A 13,547-nucleotide genomic window follows, 5' to 3' on the forward strand; every position below is an offset into this window, starting at 1 on the left:
AACTTGTATTCAAAAATAAAAATAGCACAAAAATGACCAACATTTCAGTCCTCGTGGGCCCTTCCTCAGGGTGGTGCTTCACAGCCCTGAGGAAGGTCCCACGAGAACTGAAACGTTGGTCATGTTTGTGCTATGTTTATTTTTGGAATACAAGTTTTCTTACTTACCTCTGAGTGCTGTCTTGTGTCTGCTCCTGCTGGGGTGGATTATCGCTCTCTCTCTCTCAAGAAAGAAAGAAAGAGAGAAAGAAAGAAAAAAAGAGGGTCTGTTGAAAGCACACAAACAATATGTGAAAATACGAAATGGATTTTATTAGCAACACAAAACACAAAAAAATTAAAATATACCTAAACACATACAAAATGAACACTGCTGATCCCAAAAGATGCACACTATACATGTAGAGACCCAAAATATGTAGCATACAATATACGTGGGTATAATAATGTAAATCCAGAGGAAAGAAAATTCCCCTGGAAATGCAGTGAGGGTTGGCCGATCAACAAAATAGGGTAGTACAAATGACTAAAAGATTACCAGCATCTACACAAAACCCAAATATGAGCAGAGAAAAGAGCAAAAATAAATAATGTAATAGTTATGTAACGGTCAGACCGTATCCGAAGGTTCCGGTGGGTAGAGGCAACGTCACTCTCTACGCGTTTCACCGTTCTTGGTTTCATCAGGAGTCCAAGAACGGTGAAACGCGTAGAGTGACGTTGCCTCTACCCACCGGAACCTTCGGATACGGATGATGTCACTTCCGGTTGCCGGAACGCATCCGTGACTCGCACAGAAAGGAAGGAGGGAGACCTGAGAGTGAGAGGCCCCATCCGGTGGAAGCAAAAGAGCGCGAATTGCTGAGATCATTGCGATCTAAATGCTGTTTTTAACCTATCAATATGTGAGTAGATTGGATTTTGTCTACCTTTTTTATTAAATGCCTTACAGTCTACGCTATGTCCAGTGTCTTCCTACCCTAAGGTCATCTGGGAATCTGTTTGCTGTGGCATCACCTTGCACTAGAGACTGAAGCCAGTCCATAAAGATACCTTTATGTGCCTATACTCCACCTCACGTTTGTGAGTATCCTGTGTATACATTCTGTGCTAGCAACTTTCCACAACACTGTTTGCACAATATTGCACAAAAAGCACTTTTCTTTCTTATGTTCCCACATGGTATGCGCTTCCTGATGATCCATTCTCCATTTTCCATGAGGATTGAGAAAGCAATCCTACACCAGGTTACAGCTGCAATCGACCATTGTGTTTGTATAAGTATCATTTGTATCACTATTGTATTGATTACTAGCTGAGAGACCCGGCGTTGCCCGGGATGTAATGTTCCCGTTCCTCTCTCTCCTCCCCCCTCTCTCTGTTTGTCCCCCATTCACATCAATCATCCAGTCCCCCCCCCCTCCCTCCCTCCTTTACAGCTTCATGTAGCGTGTGTGCGTCAGTCACTGTGTGTTTGTTCGCGCGTCAGTGAGTCTGAGGCAGAAACACAAACACACACAGACTGACTGACGCACACACAGTCAGTGTGTGCCTCAGTCAGTGTGTGCGTGCGTCAGTCAGGCTTTGTGTGCGCGTCAGTCAGTGTGTGCGTGCGTGCGGCAGTCAGTCAGTGTAGTGCGCGCGGGGCGTCAAAGGCAGGGGGGGGCGTCAAAGGCAGGGGGGGCGTCAAAGGGAGGGGGGGGGGCGTCAAAGGGAGGGGGGGGGGGCGTCAAAGGGAGGGGGGGGGGGCGTCAAAGGGAGGGGGGGGGGCGTCAAAGGGAGGGGGGGGGGCAAAGGGAGGGGGGGGGCGTCAAAGGGAGGGGGGGGGGCGTCAAAGGGAGGGGGGGGGGCGTCAAAGGGAGGGGGGGGGCGTCAAAGGGAGGGGGGGGGCGTCAAAGGGAGGGGGGGGCGTCAAAGGGAGGGGGGGGCGTCAAAGGGAGGGGGGGGCGTCAAGGGAGGGGGGGGCGTCAAAGGGAGGGGGGGGGCGTCAAAGGGAGGGGGGGGGGCGTCAAAGGGAGGGGGGGGGGGCGTCAAAGGGAGGGGGGGGGGGCGTCAAAGGGAGGGGGGGGGCGTCAAAGGGAGGGGGGGGGGCGTCAAAGGGAGGGGGGGGGGCGTCAAAGGGAGGGGGGGGGGCAGCCGTCAAAGGGAGGGGGGGGGCGCGTCAAAGGGAGGGGGGGGGGCGCGTCAAAGGGAGGGGGGGGCGCGTCAAAGGGAGAGGGGGGGGCGTCAAGGGAGGGGGGGGCGTCAAAGGGAGGGGGGGGGGGCGTCAAAGGGAGGGGGGGGGCGTCAAAGGGAGGGGGGGGGCGTCAAAGGGAGAGGGGGGGGCGTCAAAGGGAGAGGGGGGGGCGTCAAAGGGAGGGGGGGGCGCGTCAAAGGGAGGGGGGGGGGGCGCGTCAAAGGGAGGGGGGGGGGGCGTCAAAGGGAGGGGGGGGGCGTCAAAGGGAGGGGGGGGGCGTCAAAGGGAGGGGGGGGGCGTCAAAGGGAGGGAGGGGGGGGGGCGTCAAAGGGAGGGAGGGGGGGGCGTCAAAGGAGGGAGGGGGGGGGCGTCAAAGGGAGGGAGGGGGGGGGGCGTCAAAGGGAGGGTGGGGGGCGTCAAAGGGAGGGGGGGGGGCGTCAAAGGGAGGGGGGGGGCGTCAAAGGGAGGGGGGGGGGGCGTCAAAGGGAGGGGGGGGCGTCAAAGGGAGGGGGGGGCGTCAAAGGAGGGGGGGGGCGCGTCAAAGGGAGAGGGGGGGGGCGTCAAAGGGAGAGGGGGGGGCGTCAAAGGGAGGGGGGGGGGGCCTCAAGTCATGGATCCAGGGACAGGAGGGGGGGGGCAGTGGACAGGAGGGGGGGGGGGGGGGCAGTGGACAGGAGGGGGGGGCAGTGGACAGGAGGGGGGGGCAGTGGACAGGAGGGCGGGGGGGGCAAGGGACAGGAGGGGGGGGGCAGTGGACAGGAGGGGGGGGCAGTGGAGGAGGGGGGGGCAGTGGACAGGAGGGGGGGGGCAGGAGGAGGGGGCAGTGGACAGGAGGGGGGGGGGCAGTGGACAGGAGGGGGGGGCAGTGGACAGGAGGGGGGGGGCAGTGGACAGGAGGGGGGGGGCAGTGGACAAGGAGGGGGGGGGCAGTGGACAGGAGGGGGGGGGCAGTGGACAGGAGGGGGGGGGGCAGTGGACAGGAGGGGGGGCAGTGGACAGGAGGGGGGGGGCAGTGGACAGGAGGGGGGGGGGCAGTGGACAGGAGGGGGGGGGGCAGTGACAGGAGGGGGGGGGGCAGTGGACAGGAGGGGGGGGGGGCAGTGGACAGGAGGGGGGGGGGGGCAGTGGACAGGGGGGGGGGCAGTGGACAGGAGGGGGGGGGGCAGTGGACAGGAGGGGGGGGGCAGTGGACAGGAGGGGGGGGGGCAGTGGACAGGAGGGGGGGGGCAGTGGACAGGAGGGGGGGGGGCAGTGGACAGGAGGGGGGGGAGGGAGGGGGGGGGCAGTGGACAGGAGGGGGGGGGGGCAGTGGACAGGAGGGGGGGGGCAGTGGACAGGAGGGGGGGGGCAGTGGACAGGAGGGGGGGGGCAGTGGACAGGAGGGGGGGCAGTGACAGGAGGGGGGGGGCAGTGGACAGGAGGGGGGGGGCAGTGGACAGGAGGGGGGGAGGGGGGGCAGTGGACAGGAGGGGGGGGCAGTGGACAGGAGGGGGGGCAGTGGACAGGAGGGGGGGGGCAGTGGACAGGAGGGAGGGGGGCAGTGGACAGGAGGGAGGGGGCAGTGGACAGGAGGGAGGGGCAGTGGACAGGAGGGAGGGGGCAGTGACAGGAGGGGGGGGGGCAGTGGACAGGAGGGGGGGGGCAGTGGACAGGAGGGGGGGGGCAGTGGACAGGAGGGGGGGAGGGGGGCAGTGGACAGGAGGGGGGGGCAGTGGACAGGAGGGGGGGGGCAGTGGACAGGAGGGGGGGGGCAGTGGACAGGAGGGGGGGCAGTGGACAGGAGGGGGGACAGGCGGGGGGACGCAGTGGACAGGAGGGGGGGGGCAGTGGACAGGAGGGGGGGGCAGTGGATAGGAGGGGGGGGGCAGTGGACAGTGACACACAGTGACACACACACACACACACACACACACACACACACCTCAGTTGATGCGCCCTTTCTTTAGTTCCGTTTGGCGCCGGAGGTGGGGAGCGACACCTACCTGTACTTCCGGGCGCCGCCACCGTCTGACTCGGCGCCGCGAGGGAGGAAGGGGGTCCGCCATCTTACGCGCCGCGTGGCAGCTGCGGGAAGCGAGGTGATTTGGAGCGGGGAGAGGTGATTTGGAGCGGGGAGAGGTGATGCCGCTGGGGAGGGGGAAGAGGTGATGCCGCTGGGGAGGGGGAAGAGGTGATGCCGCTGGGGAGGGGGAAGAGGTGATGCCGCTGGGGAGGGGGAAGAGGTGATGCCGCTGGGGAGGGGGAAGAGGTGATGCCGCTGGGGAGGGGGAAGAGGTGATGCCGCTGGGGAGGGGGAAGAGGTGATGCCGCTGGGGAAGGGGAAGAGGTGATGCCGCTGGTGAGGGGGAAGAGGTGATGCCGCTGGTGAGGGGGAAGAGGTGATGCCGCTGGTGAGGGGGAAGAGGTGATGCCGCTGGGGAGGGGGAAGAGGTGATGCCGCTGGGGAGGGGGAAGAGGTGATGCCGCTGGGGAGGGGGAAAAGGTGATTTGGAGAGGGGAGAGAGGTGTGTGTGTGTGTGTGTGTGTGTGTGTGTGTGTGTGTGTGTGTGTTATTTTTTTGGCCCGTCACTCCGCCTCAGGCCAATGAGAGGTGTGGGGGGCGGGCCAAGGGGGTGGTGTGAGTGTGTGAGGCCAATGAGAGGTGTGCGGGGGCGGGCGGGCCAAGGGACCAATGAGATTGCCGCTAGGGACACCGGACATCCAGCAGGCAGGCATGCATGCATGCATGCAGGCAGGCAGGCAAACATACAGTGCTTTCACTAATATAGTATAAGATATCACTGTTATTATAAATGTATATGAGCGCCACTTTTGGTTAGTCACTTCACATACACATCCAGCGTATAGTAATGTTGCGATACATTACACAATGCTTTCAATGTGTAACGCATGATCAAACGTTAATGTAGATCTTTGTTTTCATGTTTACATGTACTTTCTGTCCTCCCTTTTTTGATGACGTCCGCAATAGGACACTCAATCACATTGCATGTTTACATTGTACACCATGCATTACAAGCACTTCAAGCTAACTTATACACACATCTACAATAGTTACTCATTGTTACACGTTTGAAACTGAATCAATAGCAACTATCCTGATGCCATAAATGTATGCATATGCACAGTAGAATTAATTGATGTGAACATGTGACAATAACATGGCAATTTAGACATGTTGCAGCAAACTTTTTAAACATCAATGTCATGGTTGTATCCTGATTAGATGACTGAGTGTTGCGTTCAGAAGTAATAATTTCCAATAAATGCATGTACAAAGCTTAACGTTACATCATTGTGAAAGATCATGAATGGCTGAAGAATACACATAAATAATACTTGTTATATCAAATGGATACAGGTTGGGAGTCAACTAATTGGATATGTTAATGTAACACCTTGCACTTTAGCAAGTCACCTGACATCATCACATAGGTATTTAAAGGACGGCAATGACTTGCTCATTCACAGCTACAGAACTCAAAATGATGCGAATGTTTAGGAGACGGAGGAACATTCTATTGCACGAGAGGCTTGCTGATGGAGAGGATGTCACAGGGCAAGGAAGGGACAGGGACAGAGGCAGGGACAGTAGCAGGGACAGTGGCAGGGACAGGCACGCGGACAGGAGAGGGAGAGGGCAAGGAGATGAGAGGAGAAGAGAGAGGAGAGAAGTTGTGCCTCATCCTCGTCTGTACAGGGAGAGAACCCAGTTAGATGGGATGAGTGAGGAGAAGATTGTAAGTCGATATCGTTTGAGTTCAGCAGCAATCTTAGCTCTTTATGAAGAGATACGGGGAGATTTAGATTTTGTGACAGCCAGAGGTCGTGCAGTCCCTGGGCTTGTTAAAATGCTGTGCTCATTACATTATCTTGCTTTCGCGTCATTCCAGACAACAGTGGGCATAGTGGGCGGGGTCTCGCAATCTACATTTTCACGGGCCTTTACCCAGTTTCTATGTGCACTCAATAGACGCGCTAAGAATTATATTCATTTTCCTACAGAGCACACAGAGTGGCTGGAAGTCAGGACTGGCTTTTATACCATAGCTGGGATACCATGTGTGCTGGGTGCAATCGATTGCACCCATGTTGCTTTGATCCCGCCTAGTCAGAGGGAGCATGCTTACCGCAACCGTAAGCACTACCATTCCCTGAATGTACAGGTGGTATGCGATGCCACGATGAAGATTATGCATGGGGTAGCCAAATTCCCTGGTTCCAGTCACGTTTCCTCTATCCTGAGAAACTCATCAGTCTTCCATGCTTTCGAAGAAGGCTATTTTGGACCTGGTTGGCTGGTGGGTGAGTACATATTATGATGTGGTAACACAAAACTCTTGTTTTTCTAGGAAATGTTGTATGTTATAATGTTATCAGTAATTGTTTCATATGTGTGCCCCACGGATTCTAGATGACGCAGGATACGGAATTAGGCCGTGGCTGTTGACCCCAGTGCCATACCCTCAAAGTGAAGCAGAGGAGAGGTACAATGTTGCCCATATATCTACGCGATCCGTTATAGAGAGGACATTTGGCCTTCTCAAGACAAGATTTAGATGTCTCGATAGAACTGGTGGGGCACTTCAATATAAGCCTGATAAAGTGTCTGATATTATCATTGCATGTTGCATTTTGCACAATGTGGCACTCAGAAATAATGTACAAACAGACATACGTCAGGGTTTGGAGGAGGAGCATCCCGTCAATTTACCAGCTGACACTGAGCAAAAAGCCAGTGGTGTTGAGACACGTCTGAATGTCATAAATACATTTTTTTCATGTAAGCAAATACATATATGTTCATAGTACAACATACATATATTCATTATTTTGTATGCTAAATACATTTGTCCAAATACCATTCACTTAGGAAACAGATGAATATGGGTCGCACACCTTTCTCTTCTCTGCTGTGTGGACAATTGCATGTGGCACCGGTATGTCATTCATCCACAGGTTCTATAATCCTTCTTAGAATTAAATTATTTTTGGTGTATGTGAATAAAAAAAGTGTTCAAAATTAATACTTTATGTACATGCTCTTTTTGGTTATGCATACACAATACACCTACTATGTCCATAGTCATTAGTTAGTGCAGTATGCTTACATACAATGTTATTTTTGCTGTGTGACATGTGCATCACAATGATGTGTACACCAGTGTGTTTTTCATATTATATATAATGAAATCTACATGTTGTTTCATATATAACAAAAAATATACACTTTTGTGTGTTGCTTACCTTAATGAACATGGCATGACAATGTTTTATATTCATTCATGTTTTCTTTTTCAAGGTATATCACGTCAATGACTGCTCATGGTATGTATTTCAACTCACATCTGTCATAAGATGTGCCAACCTCTATAAAGGTATAGTTACAGGATGTCTAACCACAACGTATTTAAAAAGATTTGACTATTGAAACATGTAGTTTATGTATAGTGTACGTGCGTTTAGCTACACTTGGTGGTTAATGAGGTATTTCAAAAGCATTATGGACATTACATAACATTTAATGTAGCAAACGTTCCAAATTCCATTCCTGTAATATAGGGGTGGGTGGAGAGAAGGGGATAAACCCTGCTCAAATATTTATTATGGGAGGAGAACATCCACGGATGCACATGAGTGATCTAACACTCAATGCATGTTTGCCTGTAAACACACCAATGTTTTCTACATCATTTACATTGCAATGTATGTGATTAGTTCTTCTATCAATGCATCTTCATGTTGATTACAACATTGTCACATGTGTATGTATAAGTCACACATGTGTGTTGATTTGACGTACATGTAACATGTGTCAAAATGTTAACATCATGCAAAATTTTATTTCTTTGAATTCTAAACTTTTCATACTTCATTCGACCCAATGACAATGTTGTTAATATAATTTTAATTTCATTCACGTTAGTTATTCATTATTATCATGATCCTTTACAACTAATGTCAACATATGAACGTCAATGACATGGACATTTGCCTACGCACACATTTCAGCAGCAGTATTTGTGTGTGTTGCACTTTTTGATGCATGTTTCTCTACGTCAAATAATATAAACTAACATACTAATGTTGATTGTATCATCACACTCACTTCTCTCTGTATGTGTAGAACTTTTAATAAAAACACTAAACTATAGTTAGTCGTGACAATAAAATATACACACAAATGTTAATGTTTTCATGATCTTTAACTAATATTCAATAGCTCATGCATGTTACGTTAGCACTACAATGTAGGTTTAAAAATATTTTTCACACAAATAAACAGCTTATATCACCTCCCTATTGTTATAGTGTACTTTCAGATAGAATGTCTACGTGTTTTCATGTAGCATTTACATTCTTTCACAATTCACACGTCACATTATACAATATAGTAGACAAATGTGTTTGCTGAGTGAGAATGTTGGTTGCATATTGAACAGAGCAAGACATAAAATGTTAGTAGAAAAACACCAACATACATTAAAAGTTCTAACTTCAGTGCTTAGCAACATCATTATGTTAATTAAGTGCATAGTAAATATAGGCATAACCGGACAACATTATGTATTCATTGTAAATCTGTGCACCAAGCATTGAAAGAATTGTTACATATGTATTATAATAGTTGTTCGCTCGTCGTCACAATCATCTAATATAACGGGTGGCTCATCTGAAATCATACATTGGTCCCATGTATTCATCCGCGACATCTGTGAAATACAGAAAACACATGATGGTCACAGATGGCACATTTATATATGTCTCTGCATGACAACACGTAACACATCTCTATATGATTGTGGATATTCACGCATAAGTAACGTACATGTTGAATGTGCAAGGATCAAACGACAGATACTGCACTGTCATTTTTATAATGGCGTTGCTGGCATTACTACGGATATGATATTTCCGGTGCCTGTATACATAATAATGTGCGCACAACTTCAGTTGCGCGCGCACTTCACGATTGTGTGGACTAAGTCTTAGCGCATGCGCTAAACAATGTGTATGTTGTGAGTTGAATACATGTCCCTCCAAGGTGCTGCTAGCAGTAAGCATATCATGTTTGGAACTTATGCTATGGAAGCGAAACTAATTCACTTCTACACACGTACTTATATAAACTTTGTAAACGGACGTGTGTGCACGGAAACAACGGCCGATCAGCCAATGCGCGAACAAAATACGTGTGACGTCATGTTAAGGCACAGTGAAATGCACGCAAACACTCCTCCCACTGAATTAACATTGGCCTCCAGCGCTGTGCACGCACCGAAACACCGACGCGCACGCATGACACACTGCACTGACCGTAACAATAAGTAACAGACACAGCCAATACGCTTTCAAGCGTGCACGTCGGTTGGGGGTGGGGCTTGCATCCGTAAACCTTTTTAAGGACGCCTTGGGACATGACAAGGGTCCCACGTCATATGTGGCCGACACATTTTTTTTCTAGGTTGCATGCTAAACAATGAGGTGTGTGTGTTACAGTTAGTGTAACATGTTGAAATGATACTTTAAAAGAGATCTTAATCTAGGTTTTGTGAGTCCGTCAACAATGTGTAGTAATGCTCCGTCATGTAGTATATTGTTATAGGAAATAATGTTTTTGTGCACGCTACATGTAAGGCTGTCTGCAGTGTTATGCTGTATCCACGCATTTGGCTAACAAATGGTGGATATGCAAAATGTACACATGTATAATGTGAGTAAACGCATAACGATTATTGTATTTACCATTCTTGTAGAAGTCAAAACTGGTTTGCTGAAACTGCTCGCTTCAGAAAGGCACTACAGTATCATCCATGGTTGAGGCAACCGTTGAATCCTGAATTACACACATCTCCATGAGGCGCTCATATGAATCTGCATTGCCTTCTTCAAACAAGACAGTACAGTACTTGGTTGTTTTCCCATCCACATTGGTATTCTCCATATAAGTTTGGATACATATCATAGTTGTTATGTGCATCTTGCATCTGGTCTTGATGAATGGAGGGTGCAGGTATTGCAGCAGGTATAGCAGCAGACGCGCCAGTCGGTGCGGCTCCATTGTTACTGTTATTAGGCAAAAAAATGCAAATTAAACAGAAGATATGTTCCATGGTAATTTTAAATGATGGGGCAATCTGCCAACATCCATATCGTTGATCTAGGCGATCATGGACACGCTCAAAACATTCATTTGCTGATAAAGTGAATCGTACAGAAATTTTAAAATTAGGTTCTCGGCATGATTCTTTGTAGTATGGATATTTCTTTTGGATCAAGTCATAGATTTGGCCCACTCTTGCTTTCTTCTCATCTGTTGATTCGATTGCTTGTGAAATCATAAATTTATATGATTTACGTGGATGGCTGTGCAATGTTGAAGCTTCAGCCATTTCTGCTGTGTTGAAGTGATGAGTGTCTAAGTTGAGCGCTTACGTATGTCTGCTGAATGTGAAAATAGTTACATGTTATCTTCGTGGTTTATTCCAAGGTTACAATACAAGCTGTAAGTTATCCGCCTTGTTTTTCCCCCACTAAAAATGTGTGAACATAATTGCCACATATTCTTTGTGTAAGATAGTCATTTCACTGTAAACAAAACTTTTATTTTGGCTTTATCAACATGTGCAAAACAAGTGTATGATTTTAATTAAAATAACAATGTGTGTGAAATAATCTGCAGTGGTAGTATTAACAGATTACTGCTTACACTGACCTATAATGACCCACAGACACACCTGTGTCTGTTTCTCTCTCTCTCTGTTTCTCAATGTTTCAATCTATGTCTCTCTGTTTTTCTGTCTTGTTACTTCTCTCTCTCTTACACTGTCTCTGTTAGTCTCTCTTGATATATACATATATATATATATTAATAGACTTCATTAAAGTTTATAACATTACTGGGTGAGTATGTTTGAGGGCCTATTAGAATCAGCTGTGTATAAGTAGTAGTTAACAGCTAACAAGGCCTGTTTTGAGCCATGAAGGCATGTACTGTGAAATAAGATAATATATATATTTAATATAGTTCTAAACTGAAGCCATTGATGTGTGTAAGTAGGCCTTGTTGAAATCATCGTTAAAGTTTCATACAGGTAAGTTAATTATTGACTTCATAATATTAGTGCCATAATTTCAACAAGTCTCCTAACATGTATATGTCATTAACACAAGGCCTGTTTGCTGACAACACTGGGATATAAATATATATATATATATTTATATATATATATATATATATATATATATATATATATTACTGTGTGTGTACATACAGTATATCCATAGAGTCTACAGATATATTAATACACAGTAACAGATATGTTATTCTAACCACTACTCATACATGATGACATGCCAAAATTATGAAGTATGAAAGAAGGTGAAGGTAAGTAATGTGTTACAGAGTTAATACTCCAGAAAAATCAACTTTAAGATGTATGCTGTTATATAGATAGTCACTTAAAGTTGGATGTCAATAATATTAGCATGCAATGAATATGTACATTACCTAACAAACACACATACATTAAATGTGTCACAGCTAAGGGAATGTCAGCTTCTATAAACATGGCAACTGTGTAATGTTGTACCATTAATCAACTGTTGAATAATACATAAATAAATGTTATAAATTATGCATTAATTCAGACAGTGAACATTTCAAAACCTTCATGTGTACAAGGACATACTTGAATGTTTTGAAGCATCAGGACTTGATCATATATAAACTATTCATTAAATAATCAGCATTAAACACCACCAGGTCAACTACAGATTTAGTGAATGTGATCATTTATTTTAGTTTATCCATTTGAGACCGAGTCACAGGCCTGCTTGTTGGCTGTTGTGTTAGCCTTTTCCATTTGCCAACTACTTTGGCCTTAACTGTATGACTTGTACTGGCCTGTGACACTTCAGGGGCAGTGGGTGTGGGCAGTGACACTTCTGGGGCAGTGGGTGTGGGCAGTGACATTTCAGGGGCAGTGGGTGTGGGCAGTGACACTTCAGGGGCAGTGGGTGTGGGCAGTGACACTTCAGGGGCAGTGGGTGTGAGCAGTGACACTTCAGGGGCAGTGGGTGTGGGCAGTGACACTTCAGGGGCAGTGGATGTTGGCAGTGACACTTCAGGGGCAGTGGATGTGGGCAGTGACACTTCAGAGGCAGTGGGTGTGGGCAGTGACACTTCAGGGGCAGTGGGTGTGGGTTGTGGCAGTTGTGAACCAGTTGGTACACATTGCACGACTGATGGTGGAGCCATTTCCTGTTTTGGTGTTTTAATCTTGTTCCAAAAACTGGTTAGTAGTAATTGTTTGTCTAACTTTCTTTTTCGTGTATCATTTGTAGGTGTCCGTTCCTGATTTTCAACAGATGTAAGCGGTTGGATGTTGACAGGGACCTGCATAGAACTTGCACCTACTGTACCGGTAGCATCCAGAACTGGGGAATGAATAACTGATGACTCTGGTGAAAAACTTGCAGCATGTAAAGATCCATCCTCAGATGGGGTAAAGTGGAATTGTTGTTCTGTTGCAGTAATTCTCAACTGATTTGCTTGGCTTAGATTAGCAACTATTGCTTGTAATGTCCTGTTTACATTTTGTATTTCTTTAGGAACTTGGAGGATGACTCTTTCTAGTTGTGACATTTGTGATATTGTCCTTTCCTGCTGTGATATCATCCTTTCCTGCTGTGATATCATCCTTTCAAGCACTGACATCATTTCTGAATGGCGACGATTTTCTTCAACCACGATTCTTTCTTCAGAAGCTGCAATAGCTGAGTATGTGTTACGAGAAGGAGGACTTGAATGCTGTGTTACTCATCGAGTGGGAACGTCTTCATGGTCACTTGATTGAATTTGTCCTTCATTGGCAACATCAGCTTCTACAAATAAATGAAGACATTATGAACTGTCATGGAAGTTTAAGTTGTTTGTCAATATAATGAGAGTTGTTCTCACAGTGTAACACATAACATTTTCCATAAGTTTTCTGTTGTGTCTAATTAAAATGTAGCTTGAAGTAACAATGATGTTTCGACTCAGTGTGAAAGAAGAATGAATGAAATGTTTTAGTAACCTCATAACTCCTAAATGATAGTTTATATCACACATAATACATGTTGTCATTACAAACTACATTTAATGTGACAATAACTTACACTGGCGACACACTTTATTCGAGCTCGGCTAGTCCCACGAATTCGGGTGTATTGAGGTTTGTGACTGTTTTCTGCCCGAGTGCATTGAGGTATTTTCCAGGCAGGGATTGAAGCATTTTATTCCCGCTGGCTGCAATACTGCACAGTATATATATATATACTGCATTACAATTCATGAATTTATGCCATCTGGTAGACAAGCGAAGCAT

General features: G+C 47.3%; 1 long non-coding RNA gene across 1 annotated transcript in view; it reads left to right on the forward strand.

The window, feature by feature from the left end:
- The window catches only part of LOC142471229 (uncharacterized), a 39,202-nt gene extending 26,019 nt beyond the window's left edge, over window positions 1–13,183 (forward strand). Inside the window, exons 2-3 of the long non-coding RNA XR_012789376.1 lie at window positions 12,523–12,683; window positions 12,790–13,183. This is a non-coding gene — a long non-coding RNA (uncharacterized LOC142471229). The remainder of the gene's footprint in view (window positions 1–12,522; window positions 12,684–12,789) is intronic.
- The last annotated feature ends 364 nt before the right edge of the window (window positions 13,184–13,547 follow it).

Source organism: Ascaphus truei, chromosome 1 (assembly GCF_040206685.1).
Source record: "Ascaphus truei isolate aAscTru1 chromosome 1, aAscTru1.hap1, whole genome shotgun sequence".
NCBI lineage: Eukaryota > Metazoa > Chordata > Amphibia > Anura > Ascaphidae > Ascaphus > Ascaphus truei.